The following is a 19358-nucleotide window of genomic DNA, read 5'->3' on the forward strand; positions in this document are numbered from 1 at the left end:
AAAAAATTGTGCAAAAAATTTTGCCATAGCCCCACTATAATAGACATGGAAACTGACCAGATTATGATGGGATTCGGTGCCAAAGGGAACAATGAGATTCACTTAAAATTCTCCCACCCTCCTGGATAAGGAATTAGCAGGGATACTACAACCCTCCTGTGGTCAGTGTTACATCTAGAGCCCCATCTGTCTGTTCACCCAGTAGTACAACTAAAGACATACAACACAAGTAACTCTGGCTACTGCATATCATACACTAGGGCAGTTTTTCTCGATCTTTTTCACTTCCTTCCTCACTTGTGGGGATATTAACATCCTCATGCCCCCCCCCCCTTCAGCTTTCTCTAAAGCCCCTCACAAATAATGATGAGAAAAGCTGTTTTGGTGCTCTCCATTTAGTTTAGTTCTTACAACTGTCAATTAGAGTGCAAATTTTGTTACATATCAGTGTGATGGATGACACTGTTTGCTTTCAGTCAGTCAGCTGATTCGAGGATGAGTTACTGTTAACGCACATCTGATGTCTGGTTCCACATCAAACCGGTTTCGGCTTTTATTTTTTATGTGCAGAAGGATGGAGAAATCAGATTAAATTAAATATGTTGTGGAAAATGGCGAGAGAACTTCAAGTGCGATTTCACAAACACGCTCTGATTTGCTACTTACACTGGCCCGCCATGGTCCCCCTAAAATCCTGCCATGGCCCCCGTGTGGGCCATGGCTTCCAGTTTTGAGAACCAATGTACTAGGGGATGATGAGCCTCAACAAAAACAGAATGTCTGCCTTAATAACCTTTGCGCTGTCAAAAGGAAGCAATATAAGCCTTTTTCCTCTTCCTCGTTCAGATTTCTCTGTCATTTGTCATACGAGACTTATGGTGCTTAAAACGTTAGGGAATTTAATATGTCGACTGTGTACAGCCGGTCAATTCTTCTCACTTTCCCAGCCATATAACCTCCAGTCTTTTAATCTCTTCATTACAATGACTTTACAGTATTATTATTATTAGTAGTAGTAGTAGTAGCAGTAGTCGTAGTAGTAGTAGTAGTAGTAGTAGTAGTAGTAGTATTACCTCCGCTAAGGAGGTTATGTTTTCAACCCTGTCCGTTTGTTTGTTCGTTGGTTGGTTGGTTTGTGAGCAAGATTACACAAAAACTACTGAACGGATTTCCATGAAGCTTGGTAGAAGAATGGGCCTTGGCCCAGAATAGACTCTAGTAAATTTTGGTGCGGATCCGGATAAAGGTGCGGATCCATGATTTTTTTTTTTTTCCACTTTCTTTAACATTGCGAGATAGATCCTTTTTCGACATTTTCGTAAATTTTTCAGTGAATATTGCATGGATCTTGATAAAAAAAAAAAAAAAATCAGGATTATTTAGGATGACGGTATCTACGAATGTGTACAGCTTGGCGCGGATCCAGATAAAATTCCGGATCTAGCGGATTTAAATATGCTTTTATGGGGGGGTAGTTTAAAATTATGGTGTTACAACTTAATAGGTTATGAGTCTGATACTGGATTAGACTTGACTGAATTAAAAGGAACTGTATGTTGAGCCTTGGCTGAGGTATGGTCTCTACTGAGTGCCATTCTAGTTATTATTATTGTTATTATTGTTATTATTATTATTATATTTATTATTATTATTATTATTATTATTATTATTATTATTGTTGTTGTTGTTGTTGTTGTTGTTATCATTATCATCACTATTACATTCAATCATTCATCATCTAATCCTGTGTTGCCCCACGAAGAATGTAGGAGCCCGGGGCTAGGCAAGTTGGTCCTGACATTTAAGATGAGAATGACTAGCCTCACTCATCCCTGAGTGGCAGTACAGTCGGCAAGATTTCCGACTGGACCACCTGTTTGCGGGATTTGGCTAACGTGGCAACAGCGCGCGCCCGTGTGTGTGTGTGTGTGTGTGTGTGTGTGTGTGTGTGTGTGTGTGTGTGTGTGTGTGTGTGTGTGTGTGTGTGCCCGACATTTTTTCGGATCGCTAAGCTTCATCCTCCGAATTATATTATGTGACCATTGTATTATGCTATGATATAGGCTAATAAATATTATGTGATTGGGATAATGGGCTGTGTACTATACTATTTGTAGTCTGAATTATATAAAATAATTCCCTTGCCTTGCAGCGTGAACCACGATACAGGTTGAGTTGTGGTTCAGAAACAGAGGGCAAGTTCACCCAGAAATGGCGCGATGTAGGGGGAAGGGGGGAGTATGGGAGTAAGCAGCCAACAGTTATATATTCTTAGTCATTATAGTATAGTTATCAAGGTGTCAATGTTATCCTGTGCCCTGATTGATGATAAACCTATTTACTTTTATTATCTTTATATAGACCCGATTACACACTAGGATACCCCCTCCCTAGTTAGCGGAAAACATGCCCTGCTCCACCGCCTCGACTCTCTCTCTCTCTCTCTCTCTCAACCTCCTCAGCTGGCTATCAGTACACACACACACACACACACACACACACACACACACACACACACACACACACACACACTTTATCAGTTTGTGCTAATGCGTAATGACGTTGCATTTAGTATGTTTACCTAAAATTTAATACTGTGTCAAAATACAAGTGCAATACATAACCACCTCACATGGCGGATTACGTTAACCAGTAATCAATACTTATTGTTTCAGTAATAGTCATGGGGTAACCAGACCCACACTGATATTTTCGTTAATGCTAAAGGTAATCGTGTGTTCTGTGGCGGATACCAGTTAGTGGGGAGGTGGCCGCTGACACCTCCAATCCTCATAGCTATGGTGGTGGGTTGTAGTGTCACTGCAGAGGTTCCTCTTCCTCCAGTTATGTCAATAATTAAACTTAACATACTGATGAACAGCCATTTCTTATGAAAAATACTATCTATCTATCTATCTATCTATAGCCCGACGCCCTAATCCCGCAAAGGGTGGCTGCAGACAAAACGCCTCCAGGTCACTCTGTCACCCACCATTTGACTCCCTCCCCCAACTCATCCCCCCTCCCTCATATACCTCTCAACTCCATCCCTCCACCTCATCCTCGGTCTACCCCTCCCTCTCCCTCCCTCCACCTCACCTACATACACCCTAAATGGAACTATGAAGCATATTGTGGGAGCTTTCCAGCTCTCACGCACCAGTCACAGTCTTGGTCCTTTGTTTAAGTATTGCCAGCCTGACAGTGTGCAGTGTTAATGACCATGCTATTAATATTAGTTCTACATGCTTATTTACATTTAGAACAACAGAATTCAAAGCAGGATTTCATTCAGTACACAGAATGCCAAATACAGCATGTGTGTGTGTGTGTGTGTGTGTGTGTGTGTGTGTGTGTGTGTGCGTGTGGGTGTGGGACAATACGTATGGTGGGGGTGGAGGGAGTATAGTATGAAATTTGTCATAATGGTAATATGGGTGTGTGCATACGTGGCTAAGGAGGTCCACGACTGATATGTAATCTTTGCCTTTAACACTTGATGACACACACCTTAGTATTTACTTGGGTTCTATTTAAAAGTCTGTAGCATGTTACATTATTATATTATTATGATTTTGTTTTGGGGGCGAAACCTGAAACACCATATAAAGACAAACACTGAAGTATTATAAAACTGTGATATGGAATCCATATTTTATGAATAACTATTTCTTGCAGGAGAAAATAATGTTATTTTAATGTTCATTATAAGATCACACTGTAGGAGCATCTGTTTTTAATGGTAGCTTACCGGATTCCAAGCGATCAGTTTATTAAGTTATACTAGAGCATAGATTTATGCAATATATCCATTATATATTGTATTAACTATGTCATGAAGGCTCACACAGTGGACTTTCACGTAAACTACTTCGAAAAGGCAGCAAGTTCAGTGTTTAATAGGATACGAAGTTCACGTATTTTTTGATGTGGTTATAAATCCAGCTGTCCTTTACTGACCAATGTAATTCGTTATAAAATGAGAGTGGTCAAGTGTAAAACCAATACCCTATGTCGCATAGTAGTTTGAAAATGATCACTGATAATAATTTATGATTACTGTATGACCCTCCCGAATGACCACACCCAGAATCTTTGTTTTATTTTTTTTAATGTTGGGCCACTTGGAACAGATATGAGTAAATGACACGATTGATTGATTGATTGATTGAAAATAATCAAAATCTGGCGGCGCAACTGCCTGGGTCATATGCCGCCGGATGAGAAAGTAAAAGACACAGCAAAATAAAAAGTGCCTATTCAAAATAAAGTTAACATCTGTTAGTAGGAATAAAACACTAAAAATAATAATAGAATAGTTTATAAAATAACAATTATTTATAAAAATGGAAGGAGGCCCGCCTCCTGAAGAAAACTAAAAACATCAGTAAAATCATTAAAGGCCTCACCAAGCATCGAGGACAAACAGTAGGCACCATCTGCCAGCCCATGCCTATGAAGGAACCTCTGACGCAGGTCCCCCAGACTCGGACACTCGACCAGCAAGTGACAAACAGTAAGGGGAACAAGGCAGTCATCACAGTACGGTTGAGTCTCACCACACATGAGGAACCCATGTGTAAGCCGAGAATGCCCAGTGCGAAGCCTAGCAAGAGCCACCTCCAGTCGCCGAGACATAGAGGGAAGAACCCTTGGCACAACCACCATCCCAGAAACACCATCCCAGTGTCTCTGCCAACACGAACGAATTGCGTACCGCAAGTAAGGTGTTACATCAGTAACAGGAAGTGGGTAGTCGGTTGGGGGCTGTTGGGAAGATGCAGCTTTAGCTAAAATATCTGCCCTCTCATTGCCCACCACACCAACATGTGCAGGTACCCAACAAAAGTCTACACGGCGGCCACGACGGTCCAGAAGAAAAAGCCACTCTAAAATTGATAAAACCAATGGATGGGATGCATTAACAGACTCCAGTGCAGACAAAGCACTACGCGAGTCACTAAAAATCACAAAAACGGATTGGGGGAGAGTAAAAATGATTTTAACAGCATATAAAATTGCAGTCAGTTCTGCCGTATACACTGAAGTAATGCCAGGAAGGCTACCACCCCTACTAAATGAAGGGAAGACAACACCAAATCCTACTCCAGTATCAGTCTTAGACCCGTCAGTGTAGACGGGGACAGAACCCTCATGAATGGAGGCATGTTCTAAAAAGAGAGAGAGGGTAACTGACACGATAGCCCACGTGTTTTTATTGAATATAACCCAGCCAGTATGAAGTTTCTTGATTAATGTGATACGTGGGTGTATGGTTATCAGGTAAAAGTGAGAACTTACACACACACACACACACACACACACACACACACACACACACACACAGAATATATATATATATATATATATATATATATATATATATATATATATATATATATATATATATATATATATATATATATATATATATATATATATATATATATATATTTGGTGGTGAATTGTAAGAATTATGGTAAACAGACAGGTTGAGGAAAAACTGGAGCGTGTGGAAGAGCAGTAGGTAGAGCAGTAGGCCAGAGTATAGAGAAGCGTTGATAGTCTTCTTCATATGACTGTTACCAGGGATTTTGTATTCATAAAATTTAATGACAGAGAAAAGATTTCTGCAGGCGACAGTGTTCTAATGCATATGTATAAATTTACTGACGATATTTTTAACGACCATAATTTTATACTGTATCACTAAACAGTTTTAATATTATTAAAAAAAACATTTAGGGATCAACTGATATTCATAGTAATAATACGTCTAGATGAACGCATATTACCAACACTTGCACCACTGTTCATTAAGCCTTACAATCCTCATAAAATAAACCAAACAAATAGTGGATAATGAACCTTAACATGAAAAACGGTGGTTTTTCCCAATGCGTCAAAGATATTAGAAATGAAACTATATGAGCGATGTATGAATATTCTATTCACGTGCAGTTACGACCGTAGGAACATCTTCGAGAAGGCCAGAAGTGGACACGTCACCGGCAATGTCTGGGGGTGGGTGTGCATCCATGGTATGGGTGACGTCACCAGGATCGAAGGGAGTTTCGCTGCTAAAAAATACATTGAAATTTGCAGGATTTTTTCCTCCCCTCAGTTCAGGAGCGGAAATATCCGTTTCCTCCCGGCCCTATAATTTTTGTTCAGGACCGCTGCCCCATCCACACGGCGAGAAGCGTCTCGGAATGGTTTGCAGGTCGAGAGGACTTGCAGCTGCTTGACTGGCTCAGTGAGGAAGCAGACATGAACCCCATCGAAAATGTATGGGGGATTATGGTTAACTGTTGGGAGCCTGAGAGTGAACTGGCCCACAATCAGGCCTAGTGGGAACAGTTCAGAAGCCAGAAACAGCTCATACGAACCATGTCGCCTCTATGCAAACAGACTGAGAGAGGTGATCGAGGAGGGTGGGTTACTTCCTACTAATGAATGAGTTCCATACAACTCTTATTTTTTTTATTATCCTCTGATTATAATGGATAATATTCCATGCAGTATAACAATCTAACAGTAACTTTAATAACTTACTATAACTTACCTGGTAATATAACTGATACGACACTATCTTATACATTTTGCTCACTGACATGATTTTTATTACGGGGACTTATACAGGAATTAGTGACGTTTATGTGCATTTCTTAACGCAACTTTCATGTTACAATTGCAGTTTTTTTTCCATTAAAATATGAAGCTTTCTTGACTGGCACAATCACAACTCTCTAGACATTTTGCCAACTCGCTAGACATCTTGCCACCTGTTCACATGCCAAAGGTGCTGTTTTCCAGTCGTGATAAAGATTTTTAAAAATTACTCAGGAATAAGTTGGTCAGTGTGTGATCAATAACAAATACGGGTAAACTACTAACAACTGCACTTGCTGTCTGCTCGATGTAGTTTTAAGTGAACGTCCACAGTGACATCACTTATAATACAATACATAACATAACTCAAAGCTTGAGTATAACGTAACATACTGATCAAAGGAAATCCGATAATCTAAGCTTAAGAATCGCTGCACCTACAACGTAATTAAACAGATGTTATAATACGGTAATATTTCTTCCTGAAATATTGTTATTCATGTATTTTGCCACACATAATGCATTTTTTTGTATATACATTTCAGTGTTTGTCTTCATATGCTGTTTCAGGTTTCACCCCCAAAACATAATCATAATAATATAATAATGTAACATGCTACAAATTTATAAACAGAACCTAAATAAATACTGAAGTGTGTGTCATCAAGTGTTAAAGGCAAAGATTACATATCAGTCTTGGGCGTCCTTAGCCACGAATGCACACACCCATATTACCATTATGACACACATTTCATACTCACTATACTCCCCCCACCCCCACCAAACGTATTGTCCCACACCCACACGCACACACACACATGCTGTATATGGCATTCTGTGTACTGAATGAAATCCTGCTTTGAATTCTGTTGTTCTAAATGTAAATAAGCATGTAGAACTAATATTAATAGCATGGTCATTAACACTGCACACTGTCAGGCTGGCAATACTTAAACAAAGGACCAAGACTGTGACTGGTGCGTGAGAGCTGGAAAGCTCCCACAATATGCTTCATAGTTCCATTTAGGGTGTATGTAGGTGAGGTGGAGGGAGGGAGAGGGAGGGGTAGACCGAGGATGAGGTGGAGGGATGGAGTTGAGAGGTATATGAGGGAGGGGGGGGTGAGTTGGGGGGAGGGGAGTCAAATGGTGGGTGACAGAGTGACCTGGAGGCGTTTTGTCTGCGGCCACCCTTTGCGGGATTAGGGCGTCGGGCTATAGATAGATAGATAGATAGATAGTATTTTTCATAAGAAATGGCTGTTCATCAGTATGTTAAGTTTAATTATTGACATAACTGGAGGAAGAGGAACCTCTGCAGTGACACTACAACCCACCACCATAGCTATGAGGATTGGAGGTGTCAGCGGCCACCTCCCCACTAACTGGTATCCGCCACAGAACACACGATTACCTTTAGCATTAACGAAAATATCAGTGTGGGTCTGGTTACCCCATGACTATTACTGAAACAATAAGTATTGATTACTGGTTAACGTAATCCGCCATGTGAGGTGGTTATGTATTGCACTTGTATTTTGACACAGTATTAAATTTTAGGTAAACATACTAAATGCAACGTCATTACGCATTAGCACAAACTGATAAAGTGTGTGTGTGTGTGTGTGTGTGTGTGTGTGTGTGTGTGTGTGTGTGTGTGTGTGTGTCTACTGATAGCCAGCTGAGGAGGTTGAGAGAGAGAGAGAGAGAGAGAGAGAGTCGAGGCGGTGGAGCAGGGCATGTTTTCCGCTAACTAGGGAGGGGGTATCCTAGTGTGTAATCGGGTCTATATAAAGATAATAAAAGTAAATAGGTTTATCATCAATCAGGGCACAGGATAACATTGACACCTTGATAACTATACTATAATGACTAAGAATATATAACTGTTGGCTGCTTACTCCCATACTCCCCCCTTCCCCCTACATCGCGCCATTTCTGGGTGAACTTGCCCTCTGTTTCTGAACCACAACTCAACCTGTATCGTGGTTCACGCTGCAAGGCAAGGGAATTATTTTATATAATTCAGACTACAAATAGTATAGTACACAGCCCATTATCCCAATCACATAATATTTATTAGCCTATATCATAGCATAATACAATGGCCACATAATATAATTCGGAGGATGAAGCTTAGCGATCCGAAAAAATGTCGGGCACACACACACACACACACACACACACACACGGGCGCGCGCTGTTGCCACGTTAGCCAAATCCCGCAACCAGGTGGTCCAGTCGGAAATCTTGCCGACTGTACATGAGCAATAAACCCCAGCCATCCCTTCCATATAAACCTGCACGGGCTCAATCCAATTGGAGCGCCTTAATTGCCCATTAAACCACCAGGCGCCATAATTTGGTTATATGGTTACCAACCATCGTAGTAAATTGTTTCCAGGTGTACAGGAATCCATTTGGCCTGTCACTCAGGGTAGAGTCACCCGCAGACAGAAGGAAGAAGACAAGATAGAGGAAAGAAAGACAGAAGATGAAGGAAAGAAGGAAGAGAGGAAAGGGCTGGCTTCCGAGAGTAGCACTATATCGAGTGAGTGGATGGTGAGCGCCCCACCTACCGATAATTATTATTATTATTATTGTTATTATTATTATTATTATTAATTAGTAGTAGTAGTAGTAGTAGTACCAACATCCCTGTGGAAGGTTTTGTTGTTTTTGTTAATATTCCTATTCTTCTTTTCGCTTAAAAGTAAATAGTCATTACTTGGAAACTCTTTGGCTTAGAGCCTTCAAACTTTGTCAGGTTAATCTCCACGTTGGCTGCTTCTTCTGGCCAAATACGACGGAACTCCGTCAGCTGGATCACTGGATATTATTCAGAATGTAAAAGAACTATTCCGAGATGCTGTCCCAGAAAAAGCTTAAGCTGTCAAGCTGAAATTTCACAGACGTATAGCCTTAAGGCGGCCACATTGCGAAATGGAATATGGTTCCTGTCGGTTGATTACTCTCTGAGATCGCCAGGTAAAAAGGTTGGGACAATTCTGGATATTCCGGATGTCATCTAATTTCCCATGAAAGATTTAAGCTACAGCCACCAAACTTGGTGGACTTAAAGACTGTGATAACCTAAGGTGACTTGCAAAAGATCAGTGACCTTGACCTCAATGTCTCTTTTTAGCTCGGCTTCCAGTAGGCAATGGCTGTAGGAAGTTTTTCTCTATCAAAATTGTCCTTGGAAAATTTTGTGGTATTTTAGTTATTACTGATGTTGTCAGCAGATGATTTCACTTAGCATAGGAAAAAATATTCAATCTGGAGGAGGTAGATATAGTTCTTATTCTCCCTTTCAGTAGAAAAGCCCTTATGTAAACTGAATACACCTGCCTGGATACATCAAAAGAATATTAAAAGGACGTCACCATAGCGAAAATGTTAAAGAGAATGTGTCTAGGCATCTAGAAATAAACCGATCTTCAATTCTGGCACACTTAAACTAGTCTATTTTTGGATGGGTCAAATTTGTAAGCATCTCATAGAAGCTTTAGTATAAATATATGCTGCCTATACATAAAATCGCTCAAGTGAATACAATTGCATGTTTTTTGCCCGACTAAAATACCCAATGTGTCCACAGCAACAAGAAGGTTCAGACAAAAGTTCACCTGCATACAAGCAAAATCCTTCAGGGTGAAAAAGAAAAAAAAAACTATATGGTTCTAGCTTTGAGACAAAAATAAAAACAGACCGTCCACAGTAACGACGAGGTTCAAACAAATCCACTCTACATAAAAAAAAAAAATAATAATCTCAGTTTTACAAAATAGCCTGGATTTGGCCTGAATAATAGTAGTAGTACTGTATTAGTAGTAGTTGTAGCAGTGGCAGCAACAGTAGAAGAAAAAATATTGTAGCAATAGTGGTAGCAGTAGTAGTAGTAGTAGTAATAGACGTGGCAGTGGTGGTGGTGGTAGCAGAAGCAGCAGCAACATTAGCAGACACTACTACTACTGCTACTACTAGTAGTAGTAGTAGTAGTAGTAGTGGTAGTAGTAGTAGTAGTAGTAGCAGGCGTAGTAATAGTAAAGGAAGAAATTGTTGTTGTTGTGGCTGTTGTTGTTCTGGTTGTTTGGTGGTGGTTGTTATTGCTGTTGTTGTTGCTGTTTTAGCCCCAAGTTCATCTGAAATGTGAACCCGGTGAACTGCTGGCTCCCCATCCTATTTTGGGGGATAGGGAAGTCGTTGAGGGACGTTCGTCTAACCAGGAAGCTCCATCACCCACATATATCAGTGCCACCACATGACGGCGCCCCTCTCCAGCCTCAGAGTAATATTCAATCACGCCCCCAGCAACGAGAGACTTCAAACCCAAAGCCACCCACACACCCAAACTGCCACGAACACCTGCTGATCAAACAAACACACTCATAACTCACACAATGCCTCGTAAAGCAAAGATAAATAAAACCTCAAAGCACACACACACACACACACACACACACACACACACACACACACACACACATACACACACACAAAGAGAGGAGAGTGGCGTTCATACTTGCAAATTTTCAGGTGCACATGAAAGCATTACACAAGCGCCTGCGTTATCAGAACGACTAATGTTTACTTCCAGACTCACTCACTCTCTTATAAATTCACAAACTCATTTATTTTGAATGACTCACGGATTCAGATTCATACACTGACTCAGACTCACATATCCCCACACAGACTCACATATCTGTTCATAAATTCAAGTACATGCTCACAAATTCACATACCTATTCACAGATTCACATATTCATTCGCATATTCCCACATCCTCTTCCATATACGAATATCTTCTAACAAATTCGCATGTTTCACGTAATCACATATCTTCCCACAGAATCACATATCTATTCACATATCGACTCAAATTTGCATACCTACTAAACAATCGCATATATACTCATAAATTCACGCGTTTGATCACTGATTCACACACCGACTCACACATTCGCGGAGCGACTCACACTGACACTCCGACTCACAAATTCAAACACAACTCACACAGACACACAAACTCATATCTTAGCACTCCGTCTCATACTCATACACCGATTCAATCTTGTAAATCAACCCATTCAGTACAATGACATTATTATTATTATCATTATTATTATTATTATTACCCGTCCCCTCCCCGGAGGGGCTCGGGGACAGGTATTACTTTCACTCAGTTTGTCTGTTTGCTTCTTTGTTGTTTTGTTTGTGTTTCTGTCTGTTTGTTAGCAACTTTTCGCGAAAATAACCGGTGTGAGTTTGACTAAAATTACAGGGATGACGAGCTATGACCTTCTGATCGCCTGATTAAATTTTGGGCCAAACTGGGCCAAGGCCCAGGCTATAGGCCCAAAAAACGTAAAAAAAAAAAAAAAATAGTTTTATCGCCATAAGTCCTTTCAAATTTGTCATATCGACATTAAACCAAAACCTGAAGGTGCATCTTTCAAATTTACATTCTATAGTATGCCTCATTACATCAGGGGGTCACCCCCCAGTTAGCGGTAGGGGGGTCAGTGTCAGGTGGGTCCAACCTAAAATTTCAAATGGGAATAAAGTGGTCAATTTTTACCCGATTTACTCCAGATTTGATATGTGACATCTTTGACTAGACATCCTATTGTGTTTATATCCCAGCACTAAAATGACTGCCGGGGACGGGTTTGCTGTGCCTTGGCACCGCTTCTTGTTATTATTATTATTATTATTATTGGTATCCACATAACTTTTTTTTTTTAATCACAGAAGAAATTATCTCTACCTGATGGAGTTAAATACAGCCTTCATTAACCCTTTCAATATACAGAAACCTTTCTCATGTTTGATAAAATCGCCTGGCTGTATGAAAAAGTAACTACAATATGACGTCATTGCACTGAAGAGATTAAAAATTTCATCATTACGGCATCAGTTTGTAATTATTCTTCAAACGATTTTTTTTCTCATTTTTGGACAGTTCACATGTAACAAATGGGTACATAAACGATATATGTAGTTGCTCCAGCTCCAAATTTATCTATAAAAAAAAAAAAATGATCTGGCGTTGAAAACAATTAGCCACTGTTGACATCCACTCACTTCCACAGTCTTGCTAGTCCAAGTCCCCCTCCTTCACACATCTTTTCACTTAGTCTGTCAGCCTCATTCTGGATCTCACTGTACTCCTTGATCTCACAAATTCGTCTCTGAACGCAGCATGATATTAGCCCTACCGCCTACCAGTTTCATTCAGTTTAGGACAGACCTTTCGTAGTGAAGGAGTTAGGAACAATCTCCACTAACCCTTTTAGGTACTGTGACGCCTTCTATATTTTATTCATTCGTGCCAATGCCCCGTAGACTAGGGATCAGCATCAACCTCAAATAAAATCCCTCTGCCTTTGTATTTAAGTCTTAAACGCAATGTGTCCAGCCATCTCCTAATGCACCGACCGTAAAATTGATACTCTTTCCCTCAGTTTTTTTTTTTTTTTCCTGTAGAGAACATTTTTACAGGATTCAAGAGTCTGGTTCTTTTTCTTTGCATTAAAAAATATGAACGTATGCTGAAACATTACATCGAAATGGGGTAAACGAAGCCTTCAGTTTTTTATAGTAATTTTTTTACCATGTGACGAAATAAAACGTGTCAGTCCATTATATTGTTGCTAATTGCACTCTGTTACGTGTGATGTAGACTGTGCAAATCTAATCACTGCAAGCGTTCCATAACTGTGCGCTGAAAATTATCATATTGTCTTCCATTTGGGTTTTAAGCATACGGTCCAAAGAATCTTTTCTAATATCTTGGTTAAAAGCTTAGTACTAAGTGTTCTCTCTCTCTCTCTCTCTCTCTCTCTCTCTCTCTCTCTCTCTCTCAGAAAATAGGATATTCTCTTCCTCCCATGGTCAATAGTTTTTCCTTTTACGCTGTTCCCTGTTCAACTCTTTTTGTTTGTTTGTTTGTTTGTCTCCTCGTTCTTTCATCTGTTTGTTATTCTATGTTCTTCCCTCCTATTCCTTGCTCTATTCTTTATTTTCTGGCTCGTTGAGCGGTTTGTTATTCTATGCCTTTCCCCCTGCATTCTTTCAGTTTACAGTGTCCTCCCTTATACTGTTTCAGATTTATTCCGTCTTACACACTTTCTCTATTTTACGGTTTCGCTCATTTTTTGCACTGCAGTCCGACACTTTTTTTCCCTTCTTTTTAGGAGTTCATTCTTTTCTGTCATTCCCTGTTGCACTCTTTTTGTTTCCCGGGATTGTTTAATGTTTGCTTCTTAACGCTACTCCCTCTCTCACTGGGGAGCCGGTGGTGCACTGGTTAGCACTTCCAGCTCGCAAGTTGAAGAACACACCTTCGATTCTCGGCCAATTTCGCTCTTCATTAATATTTGTCTTTGTTCCCCCATCGGTACAATTAGGGATTTAGCTGTAACTTCGACCGCTTTGGGTGGTATTTTCGAGGAAAAATAGGCCTTAAGACAAAATAATTATTTGCCTTAACCCCCCTGATTCGGGTGACGTTTTATTTACCTTACTCTTGCTACTTCTAGAGGAATTTACTTAACTTAGGCAGAACCTCTAGCAATGAGGGATTAATGTGGGCTATTTCTAACCCACCCACCCCGCCCAGCGCAAAACACCTCACTAAAGCTGAATAAAATCGTTTTGGGAAGAACAATGGAAACAAAAATTATCATATTTAAAGGCCTTTATAACACCTTTTCCTAAGCGATTTGTTTTACTTATTTCATCTTACTGTCCTAACCTGCGTTATGTAAATCTTTCTGATGACGCAATACTCTGCATAAATAAAGTACAAAGAGGTATTAATCAGCCATAAATCGCAACGCTAGAGATGTTACGGAGTCTTACTGACGAGAATACAGGCCAAAAGATCAACAACCTCTGCTCAGTCATTAGGCAGTAAATTAAGCCTCCGTCTTTTAAATTTTCTCTCTCTGCCCCCCGTGTCCGTTCACCAGTTTCTCCACCAGTGTATATCCAGCGCGAAAAAACAAAGGCAGTAAAGCTTCAATTAAGTTAGTGGAAATTCTGCGTGCCCTCAGAGGCTTCCGCATGCCATTTTTGCAACAATTTTTACCGCCAAAGATAGACCGCCTATTGCTTGGTTACCGAACTATTGTAAAATCAAAGCGTGCACGAGAAGAGAGGAAGACTTCTAATATACACGGTCATTTATATTCGTTCCACCCTGTATACATCCTTCACTTTATTATTATACTCTTGTTTTGCTTTTTCACTATGTGGTGCTGGTGCTGAATATTATCGTCCTGGGATAGCAGTAGAGAGAGAGAGAGAGAGAGAGAGAGTCATCTGTACTGGATGGATCTAAGAGAATTCTTTTTAACCTATTCATTTGGAGGCATTTGTTTTAATCTGAACAAAATCATCTGGCAGTGTAAAAATGTAATGAAATGTCGTAGCTTTAAAGGAATTTGTCCAGTCTCATTCAGTCAACATCAGTTCATTTACCCCACCACAGCGATGACGTAATTTTCCGTTCTATCCTTGCCACCTCCAGAGTGTATCCAGTTTAGGAGACAGTAGATAAACTTGAAAGGGTTATATTTAGCCTTCTTTAACCTTGCCACTGCTATCGGAGTCTCTTAACCTGAATAAATCATCTAACAGAGGCAACAATGATATGTAAAAAGATGTCACCACACTAAGGAGAGTTCATCTTATTTTTGCCTTAAAGAAGAGGAAGGATTAAGCTGAATGCTTGTCGATTGAACAAGAGTCACTATAGTAAATAATGAAGCTCCCTAAAAGTACTAATATGTGGCAAGGAGGAAGCAGACTTTGTCCAACAGTCTGACTCTCCACTGCTCTAGGCTCACTTAGGTATCTTATTCCTGTTACCACCAGACGAGTTAATGCTGCTGCTGGGGGTGGGGGTGATCTCCAGCGACCAAAAAGTTATATTATGTCCAGTACCCCCAGTACTTTTGTTTCTTTAGCTTTCTTATGTACATCATCCCCTAATGGCTTCATGTTCTCTTTAAATTAATAAGATGTTTAGTGAATTAGCAACTAAATTGAGTAAGATGCAGCAATATATAGTGAATAAGTGCTGAAAGGTATAAGATACTGGAATAAATACTGATTATGCTGCTGCACGTGTTAAAATGCTGAAGTGAATATCAGTCAGCTGCATAACTGACTAGGATGCTGATATGAATATTGAACAAGCCACTGAACTAAATAAGATGCTGAAATGAATATTAACCCATGGACTGCTACATACCTCAAGTTGGGGGGGGGGGTTCATAAAGTTGCGACATACCTCATATGAGCGAGATTTTCAACAATGCAACGAAAAGGCTCTTGAAGGATCAGCGTGACACAAATTTATGGGGTGACATGTAGAGGTGTATGGTATGTAGGAGGACTGCTGGGCCTTGATAGCAGGCTGTGAAGCCTATTCCCAGAGTCGGACACATAAAAAAAAAAAAAAAAAAAAAAAACTGGTTGCTCTCATTCCCACCCATTATCTTGAGCCCAGCTGCTAAGTTGCACCAGCAACAGTGACCCAAAAGTACATGTTCCTTAACACATTTTTTGCAATATTATCACCCCAGGAAAGGCAGTCGTGGTTCAGAATTGTTCAGAATAACATAAAATCAAATGTAAGGTCAATAGGAGATAATGAAACAGAAGTAGGGTGGTAAATAATGGGTGTAAACGTAGCGCCCTAAGTTCGTATGGCAGCGTGCGGAGCTGGCTGGCTACCCACCTGTCGAGGGGGGAGACTGGCAAAAGATTGTTTACAACCAGTCTCCTCTGCCCCAATACACATTACTCTCTCTCTCTCTCTCTCTCTCTCTCTCTCTCTCTCTCTCTCTCTCTCAAAGCATAGTTTTCATATTCCTGCCAGAAATGCAGTTTCTGAGTATTATTTTTCCAAACTTACTCCCATTAAAGAAAAAAAAAAAATCGTGGGTAGCTGCACGATGCAATTTCTTAGCCACTGATGTAAATTTCACGGAAATCTGTGAGGGTGACTAAAATTGCCATTTTGCTCCGCCACAGGGAATGTCTACACGACCCTTTGCCATAGCTCACAGATGAAATAAGCTAATGAGTTTATATATATATATATATATATATATATATATATATATATATATATATATATATATATATATATATATATATATAAAACAGTGCACAGGATGAAAAAAGAAACGATTAAGAAAATAATAATCCACACACCAGAATATAGGTGTCCCCAATTTATAAAAAATCTGTACCGGTAAAAGTTGGACTTAAACAGCTGTAGGTTGAAGTCTCGGGGGAAACCACTCTTGGAAAGTGAGTTCCAAAGACATGCAGTTCAAGAAATAAGAATTCTGATAGGCAGAAGTTCTGCAATATGGCAGTGTGACAGTCCAGTCATGAGCGCTACCAGACCCCCGTGAAGTGCGTGGGAAGGCATGGAGAGGTGGCACAATGGATGCAATTTTGTCTGAGCATTTGCCATAAAAGTATCTGTAAAATAATGCAAGGAGAGCAACAATCCTTCTTCTCTGTAGGGAAGGTTGTTCATTTCTAATAGTAAGATTATTAGTAATTCTAATAGCTTTCTTCTGAATTCTGTCTAGTTGTTTTACTGCATTCTCTCCACATCCATTCCATATAGGTGAGCCATATTCCAGCTGAGAGTCCACATGACTCTTGTAAATTATAGGTAACTGCTCATCACTAACAAAGTTAAGGACTCTGTTCTTTGAAGCAGTTTTTAGCAAGTGATCTAACATGAGAGGTCCAGCTGAGGGCACTGTTAAGTGAAACACCAAGAATTTCAATACTTTTAGAGATAGGAATATTAGTAGCATTGAAGGTAATACAGGAATCAGGCAATATCTGTCTATTAGTAAATTATAAATATTTCGTTTTCCTAGCATCAAATGACACAATGTTATTTTTCCCCCTTTCAGTGATTTTAGATAAGTCTCGATTTATGGAGATTGCTGTTCTGGTTGTGAGTTAGAGATATTAAACGTTGTGAATGGGTTTTTAAGTGTGAATGAACACTGATGTGTTAGGTCATCTGCATATGACTGGGTTGAATTATGGGTGACAGATAAGAGATCATTAATTTGAATTAGGAATAGGGTTGGAGCCAAAACTCACCCCTGTGGCATGCCGGCATTAATCGAGTGGAAATCGGAATCTACATCATGTACTTTTACTCTTTCTGTCACTGAGATATGAGAAAATCAGAACTAAAGATGACAGGCCATAGCAAGGGAGTTTGGATAACAGGGAACAGTGCCACACTCTGTCAAAAGCTCTAGAAATATCAAGGTCTACTGCATGAGTTTCTCCATGTTGGTTAGTTGATGGATAAATGGTATGAGTCAAGAGACTGAGTATATCAACAGTGGATCATTCGTTGCGAAAACCATATTGTTTATCACAAATTAAGATGTTGCATCCAAGATGTTAAACTATGGTCTTATTAACTGCAATCTCAAATACTTTACCAAGAGAAGATGTGATAACAATTATTGGTCTGTAATCAAAGGGGTCTGAGGATCTTCCTTTCTTCGGAATTGGGTGGACATTGGCTTCCTTCCAAGAACTAAGGAATGAAGTCTGAATAATTTAGCTAAAACAGGAGCAAGTTCCGGGGAACACTTTTCAAAACAATTGGAGGAATGCCGTCTGGACCTGAAGCTTTGTTGGTTTGTAAATTGTCTAGGATGGATTGTACGTATCTAGCCAGTATCTTATGTGGAGCAATTTAGGGAGAGTCAAGTTCTGGTACAGGGACGTTCTGGTTGTCTTCCTTTAAGGTAGAATTTCAGTCAAATGCACTAGCAAGGAGGTTCGCTTTACCATGTGGGTCATTTATACTGTTCTCATCTGACTTGTTAAAGTTATTATTGAAAGAACTGAGAGTTGACCAGAATATTCTATTGTCACTGGGACTGTTTAATAGTCTGGATGCTTGGTTGTGAAGATAGTTTGATTTGGCGCGATCTATTACTGCTTTTGCATGGTTTTTAACAATTTTAAATTGACTAAGGTGTTCAGATGTTTTTTTTATTTTAAGTAAGAGTTCTATGCTGTGGACTTTTGGGTCGTTGTTCTGGCACAGTTACTATCAACCCATTTTGGGGAGTCTAATCTTTTAGTGAACTGTTGACTTGGTATGAACAATTCCATACAAGCCTGTATTACGTCAATAATGTTGGACTGGGTACAGTTGATGTAACTGGAGAAGAAAGACTGCCATGTAATAATAAAGCAAGATAATTTCTAAATCCAACACAGTCTGCCCTGTCAAATAGTCATCTGGTCACTCTGACAGGTTCAGAATGGGGAGATTTGGGGAACTGACTGATTAGGCTTTGATGAGACTGTGGTCGAAGGATCGAAGTGGTGACAATACTTCTGTCATATATTGATCTGGATTATTTCTCAGGAACAGATCCAAGAGATAGGCATTATGGTCAGGATTATCTGGTATTCTCGTTGCTTGTTTTACCAATTGCGTGATAATTGAACGATTCAGCAAACAACTCGCATTCTAGACCAGTATCATCAGTCCTGGCAGAAAGCAATAACCAGTCTGGTAAGGGTGAGGTCAGGGTTAGTTAACTGTGTGGATATGGAGTCAAATACGCTGGGTTCTGAAGAAGCCGGAATAACTATTAAATAGATGCTAGACCAAAGACGAGGCTGAAATAAGTACCGAAAAGCTACTAATACGAATGAAAT

Source organism: Coenobita brevimanus, chromosome 69, assembly GCF_032717465.1.
Source record: "Coenobita brevimanus isolate Jiangsu-jjx chromosome 69, ASM3271746v2, whole genome shotgun sequence".
Classification (NCBI taxonomy): Eukaryota; Metazoa; Arthropoda; class Malacostraca; order Decapoda; family Coenobitidae; genus Coenobita; species Coenobita brevimanus.